This window comes from Ranitomeya imitator, chromosome 4, assembly GCF_032444005.1.
Source record: "Ranitomeya imitator isolate aRanImi1 chromosome 4, aRanImi1.pri, whole genome shotgun sequence".
Taxonomy (NCBI): Eukaryota; Metazoa; Chordata; class Amphibia; order Anura; family Dendrobatidae; genus Ranitomeya; species Ranitomeya imitator.
The window spans coordinates 639,732,988-639,750,342 of record NC_091285.1 but is presented as its reverse complement, the minus strand read 5'-3'; the positions used below and the strand labels follow the sequence as shown (position 1 = coordinate 639,750,342).

The 17,355-nt window shown below is 44.5% G+C and overlaps 1 protein-coding gene across 2 annotated transcripts in view; it reads right to left on the bottom strand.

Moving 5' to 3' along the window:
- Window positions 1-17,355, bottom strand: part of PLEKHA2 (pleckstrin homology domain containing A2) — a 127,440-nt gene that overhangs the window by 69,844 nt on the left and 40,241 nt on the right. The gene's annotated exons all lie outside the window — the stretch shown is intronic.

Here is a 17,355-nt window from a genome sequence, read left to right as displayed (position 1 = left end):
TTTTTACGGATGCGGCTGGTAGTGTCGGATACGGGACTTATTGGGCCGGAAAGTGGAGTGTTGGGGGATGGCCTGATTGGTGGCGCGAAGCGGGTTTGACAAAAAATTTGGCGTTGTTGGAGCTGTTTCCAATTGTTGTTTCGGTGTTCATCTGGGGCAGTATTTTTAAGGACAGGCGGATACGTTTTCATTGCGACAATTCGAGTGTGGTGTCAGTGATAAATAGTCTGTCGTCATCATCTCCTCCGGTAATCAAATTGGTTCGGGAGTTAGTTTTGCGGTGCCTGGAGTTGAATGCATGGATTTCGGCAGTACATGTTCCCGGCGTTCAAAATTCTATAGCCGATGCTCTGTCTCGTTTACAGTGGGAACGTTTCCGGGAGTTGGCTCCAGAGGCGGAAGACGCAGGAACGACATGCCCTTTTCATTTGTGGCAGATTGTTGCGGACGAGGAGGTCGGCTGATACAGTCTTCAGTGTCCGGAAGGACGTGGTCAGGTTATGAGGCGTCTTGGCATTTGTGGGAAGGGTGGTTGGAACAGTTGGGTTCAGTTGAATCGGATGGTGACAGGGTGATGGCGATTTTGCTTTTGATCGGATCGGCGGAGGAATGGGGTTGGTCCGTGTCAAAATTGAACAAATTTATAGCTGGTGTTGCTTTTGGTTTTAAGCTCCAGGGTTCCGTCGATGTCACTAAGGATTTCTTGATTCGGCAGGCATTAAAAGGTTTTAGGAAGGGTTTTTCAACTTGCGACACTCGACGGCCCATATCTTTCGGGATGTTGGAGCGTCTGGGAGTAGCATTGGGGGAAGTTTGCAGTTCTGACTACGAGGCCGTTCTGTTTCGACTGGCGTTTTCGTTGGCCTTTTTTGGGGCATTGAGAATAGGGGAGTTGGTTTCCCCTAGCAGGTTTACAGCCGGGGGTTTGTTGGCGGAGGATATTGAATTTTGGTCAGGTGGGGTTGCCTTTTGGATTCGGCGGTCAAAGACCGATCAGTTTGGGAAAGGAAGACGTGTGGTGTTAGGAAAAGTGATTGGGGGGGCGATGTGTCCCTATCGGTGTTTGGAAGATTATTGGGGATTGGGTCCAGATAGGTCTGGCCCACTGTTGCGGCACCGTCAGGGTGAATTTTTATCGCGGTTCCAGTTTACGGCAGTTTTGAGACAAGCGTTGACAATTTTAGGTCTGGATCCCTTGTCATTTGGGACACATTCATTTCGAATTGGGGCAGCATCTGAGGCGGCTGGTTTGGGGCTGGGTCCAGAGGTTATTCGTCGTATTGGTAGGTGGTCGTCGAATCGTTATTTATCTTATGTGCGTAATTGATTTTGTGGGGGTATTAATTATCGTTGTATTTTGCAGGTCGGACCCCACTTCTGGCGTGGATTTTCGGACATTCTTTTGTGCATTGGGGGGCGATTCGTGCCGATGTTAGACAAGATGGTAGGCAATTGGGATTTCAGAGGGAGGTGGTGGTGGTCCGATGGTTGGGTTTTCGGGGCATGTCGTGGCGAGGGTTTTTGACCGAGTTTTCCAGATCGGTTAGTTTGGATCGTTCCCCGGATATTGTAGTGGTACACTTGGGTGGTAATGATTTGGGTTCTAAGCCGGTGAGAGAATTAATTCGGGATATACCGTATGATTTTTTACGATTGTGGGTATCCTTCCCAGGGATGGTTACGGTGTGGTCTGATATAGTGCCCAGGAAAACGCGGAGGGCGGTACGCTCCATGAAGGGTATCAATAGGGCCCGGGTTAAGCTAAACAGGGCTGTGGCGAGTTTTGTTTCTCGTAATGGGGGGGTGGCGGTTCGCCACTTTGAGTTGGAAGCTGGTGTTGGAAATTATTGGAGGAGTGATGGCGTTCATTTGAACGATATTGGTCTGGATTTGTGGATGTTGTCAATTCAAGAAGGGGTAGAGAGGGCCATGGCGGTGGTGGGGCACTCGCGAGCCTGAGGTGTTCAGTGCTGCTCGTGGTTGGCGGGGGGCGGGGTTCTTGGAGTTGGTTTCATGGGGTTGATCTGGCTTTGGTTTACTGGCTCTGGACGGGGATTTTACCTCGGGAGCTTTGGGGTTGGTTTGCCCGGTAAACGGGTTACATGGTGCCCTCGAGCTGGTGGTTACGGCTGAGGGTAAAGAAGGGTTTTTCATGTTGGTTTTTGGGCTTTTGCCTATTAGGTGCCAGATTTATTAGCTCCAAGAACCCTCCCCTCAAGTTTTTATACAAATGTATAAATGGTTGTTTATGTTTGTTATTAATAAAATGGCCGCTGTGGCCAAATTATCCAAAAGAAATAATTGTTGTGTTTTAATTTAGGGGTATTAATAGTTACGGGGTATAAGGATCGAGGGGTAGGTGAGGCCTGGTATCTCGGAGGTCCCATCTTGGAATGCGCAGTCAAGAGGGGGGGCTGTAGGAACGGAGTTAACGAAAGCCCCCCATGACTGCGTTGCCAAGGGAACGCAGGGGAGCAATTTTTAAATAATAATGCAGGGAGAGGTGATTGGTTTAGGGGATGGGGGAGGAGTAGGGGGGTGGCCCAGAGTTATGGGGCGGGTTATGGGAAAAGTGCGGGAAAGGGGGCCATTACTGTTAGACTTCCGACCTGTGAAGCCCACCCACCCTCCCTTGTTTTGGTCCTTGCTTGGGCGCTTTGTAAGGGTAACGGGGAAATAATTGGGGGAATTAAGGGCTAATCTTGTGTTTTGTAGGGGTTTATGTTATATTGTTGTCACAGTGGCTGGTTGGCGGGGGGTGGGGTTCTTGGAGTTGGTTTCATGGGGTTGATCTGGCTTTGGTTTACTGGCTCTGGACGGGGATTTTACCTCGGGAGCTTTGGGGTTGGTTTGCCCGGTAAACGGGTTACATGGTGCCCTCGAGCTGGTGGTTACGGCTGAGGGTAAAGAAGGGTTTTTCATGTTGGTTTTTGGGCTTTTGCCTATTAGGTGCCAGATTTATTAGCTCCAAGAACCCTCCCCTCAAGTTTTTATACAAATGTATAAATGGTTGTTTATGTTTGTTATTAATAAAATGGCCGCTGTGGCCAAATTATCCAAAAGAAATAATTGTTGTGTTTTAATTTAGGGGTATTAATAGTTACGGGGTATAAGGATCGAGGGGTAGGTGAGGCCTGGTATCTCGGAGGTCCCATCTTGGAATGCGCAGTCATGAGTAGTGCTATTACACTTGATTCACAATTTCCAGAAAAAGTTCAGACATTAAACAATCTAGTTAAATTAATACTATATGGAAGCAAAAAATAAATTTGTGAACTAAAGTCAGGATATTTTTTCACGTAGCTAAACAGTCAGTCCCAAGAATCAATGTTACTGGTGGGCCTTTGGCAATCTTGTCCCACGCTGCACTTGTATCATTGTGTACAAAACAACAGCCAGAGAAAGACCCCGGGGTGAAAAGTTCCTGTACCCGCTCGCATTGTTAGAAACCTAGGAGTGACTTTTGCCTTTGGCACACCGGTGTGCTTCTTCACCGCCATTGAAACAAAAGAAGTGTTAATCATGTATATGGCCGGCCTCCTACGCCAGACACGGCAGTTACACAATCCTGGAGTGCGGCCCATTTCTCACAGTATCATTAGCCCAATCAAGAGAGGAGCACATGCCCTGCAGCTTGCCCCATTCTCTATTGATTCACATCAAAGCCCCCATTTTATCCCCTCGTATATATTTTTACCAGGTGTGCTGTATGTGAGGAGACTTTATGTCAGAGAACATAGATATTACTTCTAATTCCTCTGGACGCAGCTTATCTCCATTTAGAACAATAGGATCGGGCATGTTCAAATCCAACTGCCCAATCCTTCTTTCTTTAACAAATGCCATTGGGTAATAGTCCTAACCACCTGTGCACATTTGATCAAGGGTCAGTCTTATCAAAATTAGCAATAATCTATTGTGTATGAGTTATTGAGGAGCATTTGTGGGGGCAATAGTACTGGGGGCATCATGCGGTATTAGGCTCACTGTGGCAGCCACAAACTGTATTGGGGGATCTGTGGGGGCATTATACTTTATTGGAGGAACAATATAGTATTGAGGGCTTTGTGGCAACCACGTACTGTATTGGGGGCACTGTGGGGGCATCATACTATATTGGAGGAACAATATAGTATTGGGAGCTCTGTTTCAACCACGTACTGTATTGGGGGCACTGTGGGGGCATCATACTATATTTGGGGCAACATATAGTATTGGGAGTCTGTGACAGTTACATAGTGTATTGGGGGCACTGTGGGGGCATCATGCTATATTGGAGGAACAATATAGTATTGGGAACTCTGTGGCAACCACATACTGTATTGGGGGCACTGTGAGGGCATCATACTATATTTGGGGCACCATATAGTATTGGGGGGTCTGTGGCCGCCACATACTGTATTGGGTGCACTGTGGGAGCATCATAATCTATTAAGGGCTCTTAGGGGGTATACTTTATTGGGGTGGCACTGTGGGGGCATCATTCTATATTTGGGGCACCATATAGTATTGAGGGGTCTGTGGCAGCCACATAGTGTATTGGGTGCACTGTGGGAGTATCATAAGCTATTAAGGGCCCTTAGGGGGTATACTTTATTGGGGGGTCTGTGGGGGCATCACAATTCATTCACAATGGTGGCCTCATACTATATTGGGTGGCATTGTGGCAATATTATACTGTCCTTGAAGCACTATGGAGACATCATACTTTATTGGGGGAATTGTCGCATCCGCATTCTGTATTAAGGGAATCTGTGAGGGCATCACACTGTATTGGAGGGCAAATAGAAGTTTCATACTATATTGGTCAATCTTGTAGACTGTAGAAGAGCTGTTGAGCGTGAAACGGCCGTCGTCAGCACTGGCTCACACACTCCTTCATCTGTTCTCCTGGCCAGGATGTTTTAAACGTTGAAATAAAGCAAGATTTTTAAGGATCGGTGAGTGCTATCCGTTTTTTCTATTTTCTGCAAATAATATTGGTTACTGATGTCTGACCATTTATTTTTGGCGTTCACTGAAGCAGAGCATGAACATGACAAAAACAGCAGCTGGCGTGGTAAGAGCAGACATGCCGATACGGTTATGGTTGTTGTTGGAGGAAATGGTGCTCTATGGAGCAATGCAACCTCCATCTCCATCATAAAACCGTTACCCACATACATTTATTTTGACTGCCAGGTGTCTAAAGCAGTGAAGATTTGGTGCATCATATAGAAGCTGAATATATTTTTTATTTGGGGTAGATGGTTATTCTGATTGAGGAATACAAAACAATTTCCCATAATGAATAATTCAATTATATAATTATGTAAATACTTCTCAGCATTGAAATTGCAGTACCAAGAAGGAAAAGTTGTGACATTCTGGGAATCACAGGATGGATAGACATGCTAATGATCTACAAATGATGAAAAAATGGAAACAGAATTTTCAAAACATCAGTATGGAGTATGGGCACCATGTATGATACACATACATGGCTTGTCTTCTATCAATGGTTGTCTGAGGAATGTTCTGCGGCACCGAATGTTCTTGAACAAATCATCAAGATCCGCTGCTGACAGCTCCTTTTTAAATCGCCGACCAATGACGTCCCAGATGTGCTCAATGAGGGAGACGAGTCCAGAGACTTTGCAGGGCATGGTAGCATGTTTAAGCCATGTAGGATGCTCAGAGTACTACGAGCTACTGTTGAAAAATGGGTCATGGGAAACTTTGGGAAAATGGCTGTACCACTGGTTCCACGACCAAATCAATATAATGCCGAGCTGTTAGTGAGCCTGGAATAAAGACTAGAAGGGCTCAGCTACCGTATGTTATGCCACCACACACCGTAATTTTGGGAGTAGGATCGGTGACGTGCCCTCACAAAGGCTTCTTCACGGAGTTGTCCACGTTGTCTCTAAATCGACACCAGAGGCTGAAATAGAACGATGCAGGCTGTAATTGAGGTGTATGCTCTTCAGAGATGAGTCCCACATTTGTCTTGTGCTTAATGATAAATGGAGATTGGTCTGGAGACCGTGGTGGCTAAGCCATGAAGAGGTCTTGATGAGGGAACCTCACACTGGTCCTGCTCTTGGGATTATATTGTCTTGGTGATAGTGATATGTGTGGATGTTGAATACAGGGTCAGAGGGCTGAGAGGTCAGGAAAGGGTGGACAGGACATAGAAGACATTGAAAACCATACTACTCATGACCTGTTTCCACAAATGTTTCCACTGATGGTCCTCCTGGCCTCAATTTTGAACACCTGATGAGGCTTTTAAGGCTTCCATGAAACACAATAATTAGGAATCTTCTCCAACATGCGTCTATGATTCCCACCCATCGAGTAAAATTCCATCGAGTAAATTTGCAATGATAATTAATAAATCTGTCTTAAAATTTATTTTCGTAACTAACAACACCCACATAACCACCCACAGCAAGCGCAGAGAGAAATATTACATGGATGGCATACATGTTTTGACTATTTTTGAAGGTTACTATACTAACCTTCACCAGTTTTTTTTTTGCTTGAGTGTGATGACATGTGAATGGAAAATACAGTCTGATGGAGTGCAAAGGGATAAAAAGTGGAGCACCACACGACAGTCTGTATGTGTCACGTGTGAACAAGGCCTTAATTGATGTGATGTGGATGTTCATTTATGCTGTGGGATTTCACAACTAACATCACCCTATGAGGTGAATAGTGTGAAATCTGTGTTTAACCCCTTAAGCCCCGAGGGTGGTTTGCACGTTAATGACCGGGCCAATTTTTACAATTCTGACCACTGTCCCTTTATGAGGTTATAACTCTGGAACGCTTCAACGGATCTTGGCGATTCTGACATTGTTTTCTCGTGACATATTGTACTTCATTTTAGTGGTAACATTTATTCGATATAACTTGCGTTTATTTGTGAAAAAACGGAAATTTGGCGAAAATTTAGAAAATTTCGCAATTTTCCAACTTTAAATTTTTATGCCCTTATATCACAGAGATATGTCACGCAAAATACTTAATAAGTAACCTTTCCCACATGTCTACTTTACATCAGCACAATTTTGGAACCAAAATTTTTTTTTGTTAGGGAGTTAAGGGTTAAAAGTTGACCAGCAATTTCTCATTTTTACAACACCATTTTTTTTTAGGGACCACATCTCATTTGATGTCATTTTGAGGGGTCTATATGATAGAAAATACCCAAGTGTGACACCATTCTAAAAACTGCACCCCTCAAGGTGCTCAAAACCACATTCAAGAAGTTTATTAACCCTTCAGGGGTTTCACAGGAATTTTTGGAATGTTTAAATAAAAATGAATATTTAACTTTTTTTCACACAAAATGTATTTCAGCTCCAATTTGTTTTATTTTACCAAGGGTAACAGGATAAAATGGATGCCAAACATTGTTGTACAATCTGTACTGAGTACGCTGATACCCCATATGTGGGGGTAAACCACTGTTTGGGCGCATGGCAGAGCTCGGAAGGAAAGGAGCGCCATTTGACTTTTCAATGCAAAATTGACAGGAATTGAGATGGGACGCCATGTTGCGTTTGGAGAGCCCCTCATGTGCCTAAACATTGAAACCCCCCACAAGTGACACCATTTTGGAAAGTAGACACCCTAAGGAACTTATCTTATCTAGATGTGTGGTGACCACTTTGGCCCACCAATTGCTTCACAGAAGTTTATAATGCAGAGCCGTAAAAATAAAAAATCATATTTTTTCACAAAAATGATCTTTTCGCCCCCAATTTTTTATTTTCCCAAGAGTAAGAGAAGAAATGGGACCTCAAAAATTGTTGGCCAATTTGTCCTGAGTACGCTGATACCCCATATATGGGTGTAAACCATTGTTTGGGCGTATGGCAGAGCTCGGAAGGGAAGGAGCGCCATTTTACTTTTCAATGCAAAATTGACTGGAATTGAGATGGGATGCCATGTTGCGTTTGGAGAGCCCCTGATGTGCCTAAACATTGAAATCCCCACAAGTGACACCATTTTGGAAAGTAGACCCCTTAAGGAACTTATCTAGAGGTGTGGTGAGCACTTTGACCCAACATGTGCTTCACAGAAGTTTATAATGCAGAGCCGTAAAAATAAAAAATCATATTTTTTCACAAAAATAATCTTTTTGCCACCAATTTTTTATTTTCCCAAGGGTAAGAGAAGAAATTAGACCACAAAAGTTGTTGTGCAATTTGTCCTGAGTGCGACGATACCCCATATGTGGGGGTAAACCACTGTTTGGGCGCATGGCAGAGCTCGGAAGGAAAGGAGCGCCATTTGACTTTTCAATGCAAAATTGACTGGAATTGAGATGGGACGCCATGTTGCGTTTGGAGAGCCCCTGATGTGCCTAAACAGTGGAAACCCCCCAATTATAAATGAAACCCTAATCCAAAAGCACCCCTAACCCTAATCCCAACTGTAACCCTAACCACACACCTAACCCTGACACACCCCTAATTCTAATCCCAACCCTAATCCCAACCGTAAATGTAATCCAAACCCTAACCCTAGCCCTAACCCTAATGGGAAAATGGAAATAAATACATTTTTTTTAATTTTATTATTTTTCCCTAAGGCTAGGTTCACATTGCGTTAGGGAAATCCGTTTAGCACTAGCGGATTGCGCTAACGCAATGTCTTTTTAGGTGTCGTGTTTAGTGGTCGCGTTAACGTCCCCGCTCTGGAAGATCGGGGATCGGACCTCGGGCGCGCCGCGGATGCTGCAAGCAGCGTCTGAGGCGCGCCACAAAAGAATGGCACCTTGCTAGCGCGAGCCGAAAATGGCACGCTCTAGCGATGCGCTACACCCGAAAATCACATTGCTGTCAATGGTTGTGCTAACGGACCCGTTGCGCGGCGTTAATTGTGACATTTTCGCCGTGCAACGCTGTCCGTTAGCGTTAACCCATTAACGCAATGTGAACCTAGCCTAACTAAGGGGGTGATGAAGGGGGGTTTGATTTACTTTTATAGCGTTTTTTATATCGGATTTTTATGATTGGCAGCCGTCACACACTAAAAGACGCTTTTTATAGCAAAAAAGTTTTTGCATCTCCACATTTTGAGACCTATAATTTTTCCATATTTTGGTCCACAGAGTCATGTGAGGTCTTGTTTTTTGCGGGACGAGTTGACGTTTTTATCGGTTACATTTTCGGACACGTGACAGTTTTTGATCGCTTTTTATTCCGATTTTTTGTGAGGCAGAATGACCAAAAACCAGCTATTCATGAATTTCTTTTGGGGGAGGCGTTTATACCGTTCCGCGTTTGGTAAAATTGATGAAGCAGTTTTATTCTTCGGGTCAGTACGATTACAGCGATACCTCATTTATATCATTTTTTTTATGTTTTGGCGCTTTTATACGATAAAAGCTATTTTATAGAAAAAATAATTATTTTGGCATCGCTTTATTCTGAGGACTATAACTTTTTTATTTTTTTGGTTATGATGCTATATGGTGGCTCATTTTTTTGCGGGACAAGATGACGCTTTCAGAGGTACCATGGTTATTTATATCCGTCTTTTTGATCGCGTGTTATTCCACTTTTTGTTCAGCATTATGATAATAAAGCGTTGTTTTTTGGCTCGTTTTTTTTTTTTTTTCTTACGGTGTTCACTGAAGGGGTTAACTAGTGGGCCAGTTTTATAGGTCGGGTTGTTATGGACGCGGCGATACTAAATATGTGTACTTTTATTGTTTTTTTGTTTTTTTTTTAGGTAAAGAAATGTATTTATGGGAATAATATTTTTTTTTTCTGCTTTATTTAGGAATTTTTTTTTTATTTTTTTTTACAAGTGTGGAAATTTTTTTTTTTACTTTTTCACTTTGTCCCAGGGGGGGACATCACAGATCACCGATCTGACAGTGCGTACAGCACTCTGTTAGATCGGTGATCTGACATACAGCCGGGCAGGATTAGAGCTGCAGCTGCAGCCTGATCCTGACCTGGAAGTGCTCCCTGCAGGACCCGGATGCAGCCCGGCGGCCATTTTGGATCCGGGGACTGCAGGGAGAAGACGCTCGGTACACGGTGAGTACATCACCGTGTACCGATCGTCTCAGGGAAGCCCGCAGGGAGCCCCCTCCCTGCGCGATGCTTCCCTGCACCACCGGCACACCGCGATCATCTTTGATCGCGGTGTGCCGGGGGTTAATGTGCCGGGAGCGGTCCGTGACCGCTCCTGGCACATAGTGCCGGATGTCAGCTGCGATAGGCAGCTGACACCCGGCCGCGATCGGCCGCGCTCCCCCCGTGAGCGCGGCCGATCGCATATGACGTACTATCCCGTCACTGGGAATTAAGTCCCAGGTCACCTGGACGGGATAGTACGTCATATGGGATTAAGGGGTTAACCAAATAAATCCACAACAAAAACTGCAAAATTTTGGTGTGTGGACCTACCCCATGGTGACAAAGGGGCCTTTGTTTCCTTTTATTTCCCCGAAATGATGTCAAGTACTGAGCGCCCTGTAACTACGGTAGTATGGTAGGGTAAGAGTCTAGAAATCAGGGATTAAAATACTTAATGGCCACCATTTTTTTGCCAAATTTAAGAAGATATGTCACTTGCCATGAATATTTATTTTTACTGTGTGTAAATGCCGCTGTTCTCTTGAATCCGACATTGTTTTTATTTTGTTCCTGCACCTCTCCATTCCTTAGATATAGCCTTCTTTCTCCTGTATATAAATCTAGCAATTTTAGCTATGTGGGCGTGGTCCTCATCGGCTCTGTGGGGGAGTGTCTTCTAAAGGACCATGCCCCCTTGGCTAACCAGACTAAACTTATACACAGGGAAAAGGGAGCAATATTTCAGGAACGGATAGGCGCAGGAACAAAAGAGAGATAGCAACGGATTCAGGAGAACAGCGGCATTTACACTAGGTAAAAATTAACATTTTTGTTGCAAGTGACAGGTCCCCTTTAATTAATAATCAAAATTTTTTTTCATCATAAATCTGTTTTGTTTGCTGTCCTAGCCCTTTAGCTAATTATTCTGACAAGGCGGAGTAACTTGATGGCACTGCCCTGGTAACTCACACTCGGCTTTTTGAGTATATTACCAGTGTGATGGCAGAATCCTTTATATTATAGCAATTCTGTATATAAAAGTGTTATGGATTGTAGGATATGCACACTGTAAGCAGCGCACAGGTACGTACATGTCACAGGCAGGACAATCCACCTCCTAGAGAAGCTTAGGGAGTCAGTGCCGCTCCCAAACACCTGACACTGGAGTACAATGCAGATGGGGATTTATTGATTGCAGGATAATGGAGGCTCATTAGGCATCTAATAATCCATATAAACTAATGTATAATAAGACTACACCACGAGAAGAACATTCATCTGTCAGTGTGCGGCCGCTTATAAAACACACACGGATCAGAATCCATCTTTCTTGTAGGTATCCATCAAGTATAGGATCCCAGGTCCAAAAACCTTATACTGCCCAGGATACCTTTTTAAATGGATTTTCTTTGGCATGGACTTGCAAATGTCAGCATTCTTGACATATACTGCCTGACCAAGCTGAAAAAGACGCTCTTTTGGAGCCTATGTGTCCACTTGTCCTATGTTGTAGGAGCTTTCTGACCCAGGGATACCATGACAGAGAGAGGCAAGAAGATCACAGCGTTTGGTCACATGAAATCCTGCACTGATTAGAACTGTTTCACCATCCTATTAAACAGTTCAGTTTCTTTCCTTGCTATGTCATTGCAAGGGTTGATCAGTTCTGTTAATCTCATGCAGCTCTCTGACCTAAATTGTCTCAGCTGTTCTGTGTTGGCCACTCCCCTCTGGTATATACAGTATGCTTGAGTGTAATGCTTGTAAGTATAGTTCTTACTTCCTGGTTAGATGTTGAAGGAGAAATTCAGTGTTTGGAGTAGGCGGTTGGAGAGTTGTTCACGAGGTTTCTGCTTGGAGTTAGGTTGCATCCTTATCCTCATCCTCTCCTATTTGGTTTCTCCTACCTATCCTTCCCCTATGTTCCACTCTGTTGTTTTGTGAGTGTATTTGTATGATTGTAGTTTTCTTTTATTCCTGTCTGTGAACACTGACTGTTTTGTTAGTGTTTTCCTAAACACTTCAGCCTCACAACTCCCTGGGTTGGGGAGGGAACATATAAGATTTAAGATAGAAGCATAGCAAAGTAACCCCTTTGACTCCACCTTCTGGGGTAATCCAGTAGACGGATAGACCTGTTGGCAACCCCTACTTTGAGGGTTCAGGTAGGTGCCTAATGTGTCTAGACACTTCGTGACTCTTTCTTGGCACATACGGCAAACTGGTCAGTGAAACACGTACTTAAACGAAGAATAATTCTACTCTACTTAGTCACACAGTTTAGTTTCTGAGACTAGTATGAGAAAGTGGGTCAGCTGTACGCAGAGAACAGACCACACAGACATAATGTCACATAACAGGTACACAACAAGCCACAGTCGGCGGCATAGATGGTGCCGAGATATCAGTCGCCTCAGAGACCAAAAATTCCGGGGTTGTACCTGTGTCACGCTGTGACAGTCTTTAGTAATGGAGGGGGACTTCAAACTGTCACTGGAACTGGGACCCTAACTATCCCTAACTTTAAGGGGTACTCTTAAAAGGTAGAGAGGCCTAAGTCTCTGACCTTACTATGCTCCTGTTAATGTCCTACACTCTCCCCTCCCCCTTTCTCAGGAGGCCTGAGGCAGATATGTTAGTGTATATACATGCAAGACAAACAGGGATAACAAAAAGCAACTTACATACAAAAACATTCACCTTCACCAAAGGTAGGGAGGAATAAAGGGAAGGATGGGCATGTACAAACCAAATGAGAATAGGATAATTGAGAAAGCATACACCCAAAAACAGCACGCGACAATCTCCAGCAGCAACTACGAACTCCAACTTCAGCACACCAACTCCAGCAAGCCAGGAAGTAAACTTTCACAAGCCGGGATTAGAAAGTCTGGCAAGGTTTAATAGAGAGAGAAAATGAGCAGGTCAGGAGCACCTGTGTGATGGAGGTGCATGTCTCTAACCAGCATACAAAGAGCCGTTAACTTCTTCAGCGCCAAAGGAAACAAAGTCCATTTAATATGAGGAACAAAACACAAAGGGTAAATGGGGATGACCTGCGATTCACAATGCGTAATGATCGCCTAACCCGAGATGTCCTAGGAGGATGTGACATACTCATGGCAACCTGGCACAGAACAGATGAATACCCCACTACAGATGGGGCCAATGTCTAAATTAGGCTTTAGTCCTATTAACAAAGATGGATACAGTGCCTCCATAACAGCATCGGCCTCAATGCCGAGATCCACACTGCCACCATAGAAGCAGAGACCCTTAATTCTGGAAGGCCAAGGCCAGTTTACACCAGCCCATTTTCGATAAACTGCAATACTGCCCTCTTTCAACATACATGATTTCGGCCATGTTTACAAGGGGAGATGTGCTGTAGACAACGATGATTTAACACGTTCATGACCTTGCAGTTTTCCGTTTTCGTAACTTTTTTTTATTTTTCTGTCAATATAGTCGTATGAGGGCTTGTTTTTTGCGAGATGAGTTGTAGTTTTGAATGGCACCATTGATTTTACCATATAGTGTACTGTATAAAGGGAAAAAGAAGTCCAAGTGCGGTGAAATTGCAAAAAAAAGTGCAGTTCCACAGTTGTTTTTTGTTTTTTTACTTACCATTTTCACTATATGGTAAAACTGACCTGACAATATGATTCCTCAGGGCAGTATGAGTACGCAGATACCAAACATGTAGAGGATTTTTTTGTTATTGAAGTGGTGAAAAATAAATCTGAAATTTGTAAGATAAAAAAAAATTTCACTTATGTTGCCATTTTCCGAGACCCATAGCGTTTTCATTTTTAAGGATCTGGGGCTGGGTGTGGGATTATTTTTTGTGGCTTGAGCTGACCGTTTTATTGATACCATTTGGGGGTAGATAGGATGTTTTGATCTCTTATTATTATGGAATTTTTTAATATTTTGATAGATCTAAAATTTCTGAACGCAGCGATACCAAATATGGGAATTTGTTATTTTTTTTTTAAATTGTTTTATTTTCAAAAAGACAAAAGGTGGTTGATTTGAACTTTTGATTTATTTTCTTCATATTTTTTAAAACTTTTGACTGACTTTAATATTCCCATTAGGAGACTTGAATCTGAGACCGCCTGTGCTACACATATAAAAAAATCACAATCTATGAACGTCGGTCACGAGCCGGCGTTCACAGGAGATTCACATTGAGAGGCCCAGGGGTGTTCTGCAGACCCTGAGTTGTCATGAAAACCCATCGGCACCCCATGATCAAGTGACAGTGGCGCCGATGTGCATAATTTGTGACCCCCTTCCGGCTGGCGATTGTTAAATCCCGCTGTCAGTGATTGACAGCGGGATCTAGCAGGTTTAGAGCTGCGGGTAGAGCACCGATCCACCAGCAGCTGTTAAAGACACATGATGGCTGATTAAATCAGCTGTCATATGAAGGGAAAGATGCAGGCTCAGCACTGGAGTCCACATCAAAGGCACTACCTATACAATTTTGCAGATAATTGTCTTGTGTAAAAGGGCCTTTAGGAATACAGCCTGTAGATTTCCCTCCTCTCCTGAGTGATTTTCGAATTAAAGGGGTATTCCCAGCTCCAAGACCCTATCCCAATATGTAGTAGGTATAATAATATTAGCAAATTCCTCCAATTAGAGATGTAGTATAGTTCTTCTTATTCACTGTGTCGCTTACCCCATGTGCAGAGCATTGCAGTAGCTTAGTTGTTAGTGGTCGTAACCATGGATACCTAACTGTCACTATATGGGCATGGTGCTAATAAGGTAGCCCTCCTACAGAATTGGAGCTTCTAATGTGGTCATCAGAGTGAGAGCTATAAAAGAGGCCATCTTACAGGGTGGTGGCTACTAAGGTGGCCATGATAAAGCAAGGGGGCTATTAAGGTGGCCTTCCTACAGAATTGAGGCTTCTAATGTGGTCATCAGAGTGAGAGCTATTAAGGGGGCCATCTTACAGGGTGGTGGCTACTAAGGGTGCCAATATACTGTGTGGACTACTGTGTTGAGTCCATCGTACAGTTTAGAGACTACTGCGGGGGGGGGTCATCATACAGTGAGTGGACCATTATACATACAGAGTGGGGACATTGTACAATGTAGGAGCCATCAAACAGCGTGGGGGCTACTGCGGGGCCATCATACAGTGTGGGGGATACTGTGGAGGCATGATATAGTTTTGGGGGCATTATACTGTCTACAGTGAAGCTGTAGGGACATCATACCTTATAGATGGGAGCTGTGAGGACTTCATACTGTGCATAAGGGAGATGTGGTGACATATTGTGTAGAGGGGAGTTGTACAGGAGACGTCTCAGGGGATATTATTAATGATAAGGGGACACTTATTGTTATAAGGGCTACTTAGGGTATTGTGACTGTCGAAGTGGCACACAGGGGACATTATTACGTTCTAGGGGGCAAAATGTGGGCCCTGTTATCTAGGGCACCTGCACAGGGCATAAATATATCCTAGAGTTCCTTTTTACCATCTAGAGAGCACAAAGAAGGCATTTTACTTTGTAAGTGGCACAGTTGTGGCATTACTATGTGGCAGCACTAATAGGCACGCTGTTTTTGTACCACACAGCAGGTGCAGTAATAGGGACACATACGGCAGCAGCGGCTCAGTATTGGGGTATCAGGTGCAGTAATAGGGACACATACGGCAGCAGCGGCTCAGTATTGGGGTATCAGGTGCAGTAATAAGGACACATACGGCAGCAGCGGCTCAGTATTGGGGTATCAGGTGCAGTAATAAGGACACATACGGCAGCAGCGGCTCAGTATTGGGCTATCAGGTGCAGTAATAGGGACACATACGGCAGCAGCGGCTCAGTATTGGGGTATCAGGTGCAGTAATAGGGACACATACGGCAGCAGCGGCTCAGTATTGGGGTATCAGGTGCAGTAATAAGGACACATACGGCAGCAGCGGCTCAGTATTGGGGTATCAGGTGCAGTAATAGGGACACATACGGCAGCAGCGGCTCAGTATTGGGGTATCAGGTGCAGTAATAGGGACACATACGGCAGCAGCGGCTCAGTATTGGGGTATCAGGTGCAGTAATAGGGACACATACGGCAGCAGCGGCTCAGTATTGGGGTATCAGGTGCAGTAATAAGGACACATACGGCAGCAGCGGCTCAGTATTGGGGTATCAGGTGCAGTAATAGGGACACATACGGCAGCAGCGGCTCAGTATTGGGCTATCAGGTGCAGTAATAGGGTCACACACAGCAGCAGCGGCTCAGTATTGGGGTATCAGGTGCAGTAATAGGGACACATACGGCAGCAGCGGCTCAGTATTGGGGTCTCAGGTGCAGTAATAGGGACACATACGGCAGCAGCGGCTCAGTATTGGGGTATCAGGGGCAGTAATAGGGACACATACGGCAGCAGCAGCTCATTATTGGGGTATCAGCAGGATGAGTAGTTTGTGCCCACTCAGATGTTTCGTCCCCATGAGCTGAACTCTTAACTACGCCTCTGATTACTCCTACTACATATTGGGCGAGGATATTGCAGATGGGAATGAACATACCTTTAGAAAAATCCGATTAATACTGCCAATAAGTGAAGGACTAGCACGGTGCGACTGCGGCCTATCTGTAGTCAGCACAATGGCAACTCAGCGCCGAGTGTTCTGGGCTCGTGACTAACGCTTATTGAGCGTGGCTTATTCTATGGGACAGTCAGACAGAACGTTTTCTGTCTCTTGGCCTCATTAATCAGATTTGTGTACAAGTAACTTTAGGAAGATCTGAGGAAATGTGTGGTTGGTCCTCTCCTCCATGGTGTCCTCGGCCCATCTGCACATGTTCAGGGCACATCGTTACGTGTTTATGGCAATATACGTGACACCTAGTAATCCTGTGCTCTCGTTAAACATCACTTCTAGCCTGACTTTATGAGCGGAGTCCGCCTTGATAGTTCGGAGTGTACCGGCTTGTGAGACATCGCACACGAGTGTAAATAGTTGTAAATGTGAAGATTTCCCTCCACGCCGTCACTTCCACTTTTCTGTGTTTCCTCATCACATCACGACGGTCCCTGTCACATGAAGGACTGTCACGTGGAGTGGACAGGTCTCTGCCTCCCGCATGATCAGTAAGGGATTTTCCTGAAATTCTCTGTGCTGCTGGGAACTTCAACCCATCCGATATATAAACTTCAACTTTTTCCCTCTTCCTATGACATTTCTTGTCTTGTCTGACCTTACCGATGTACCTTTCTGTACCTGGCAGTAGCGTG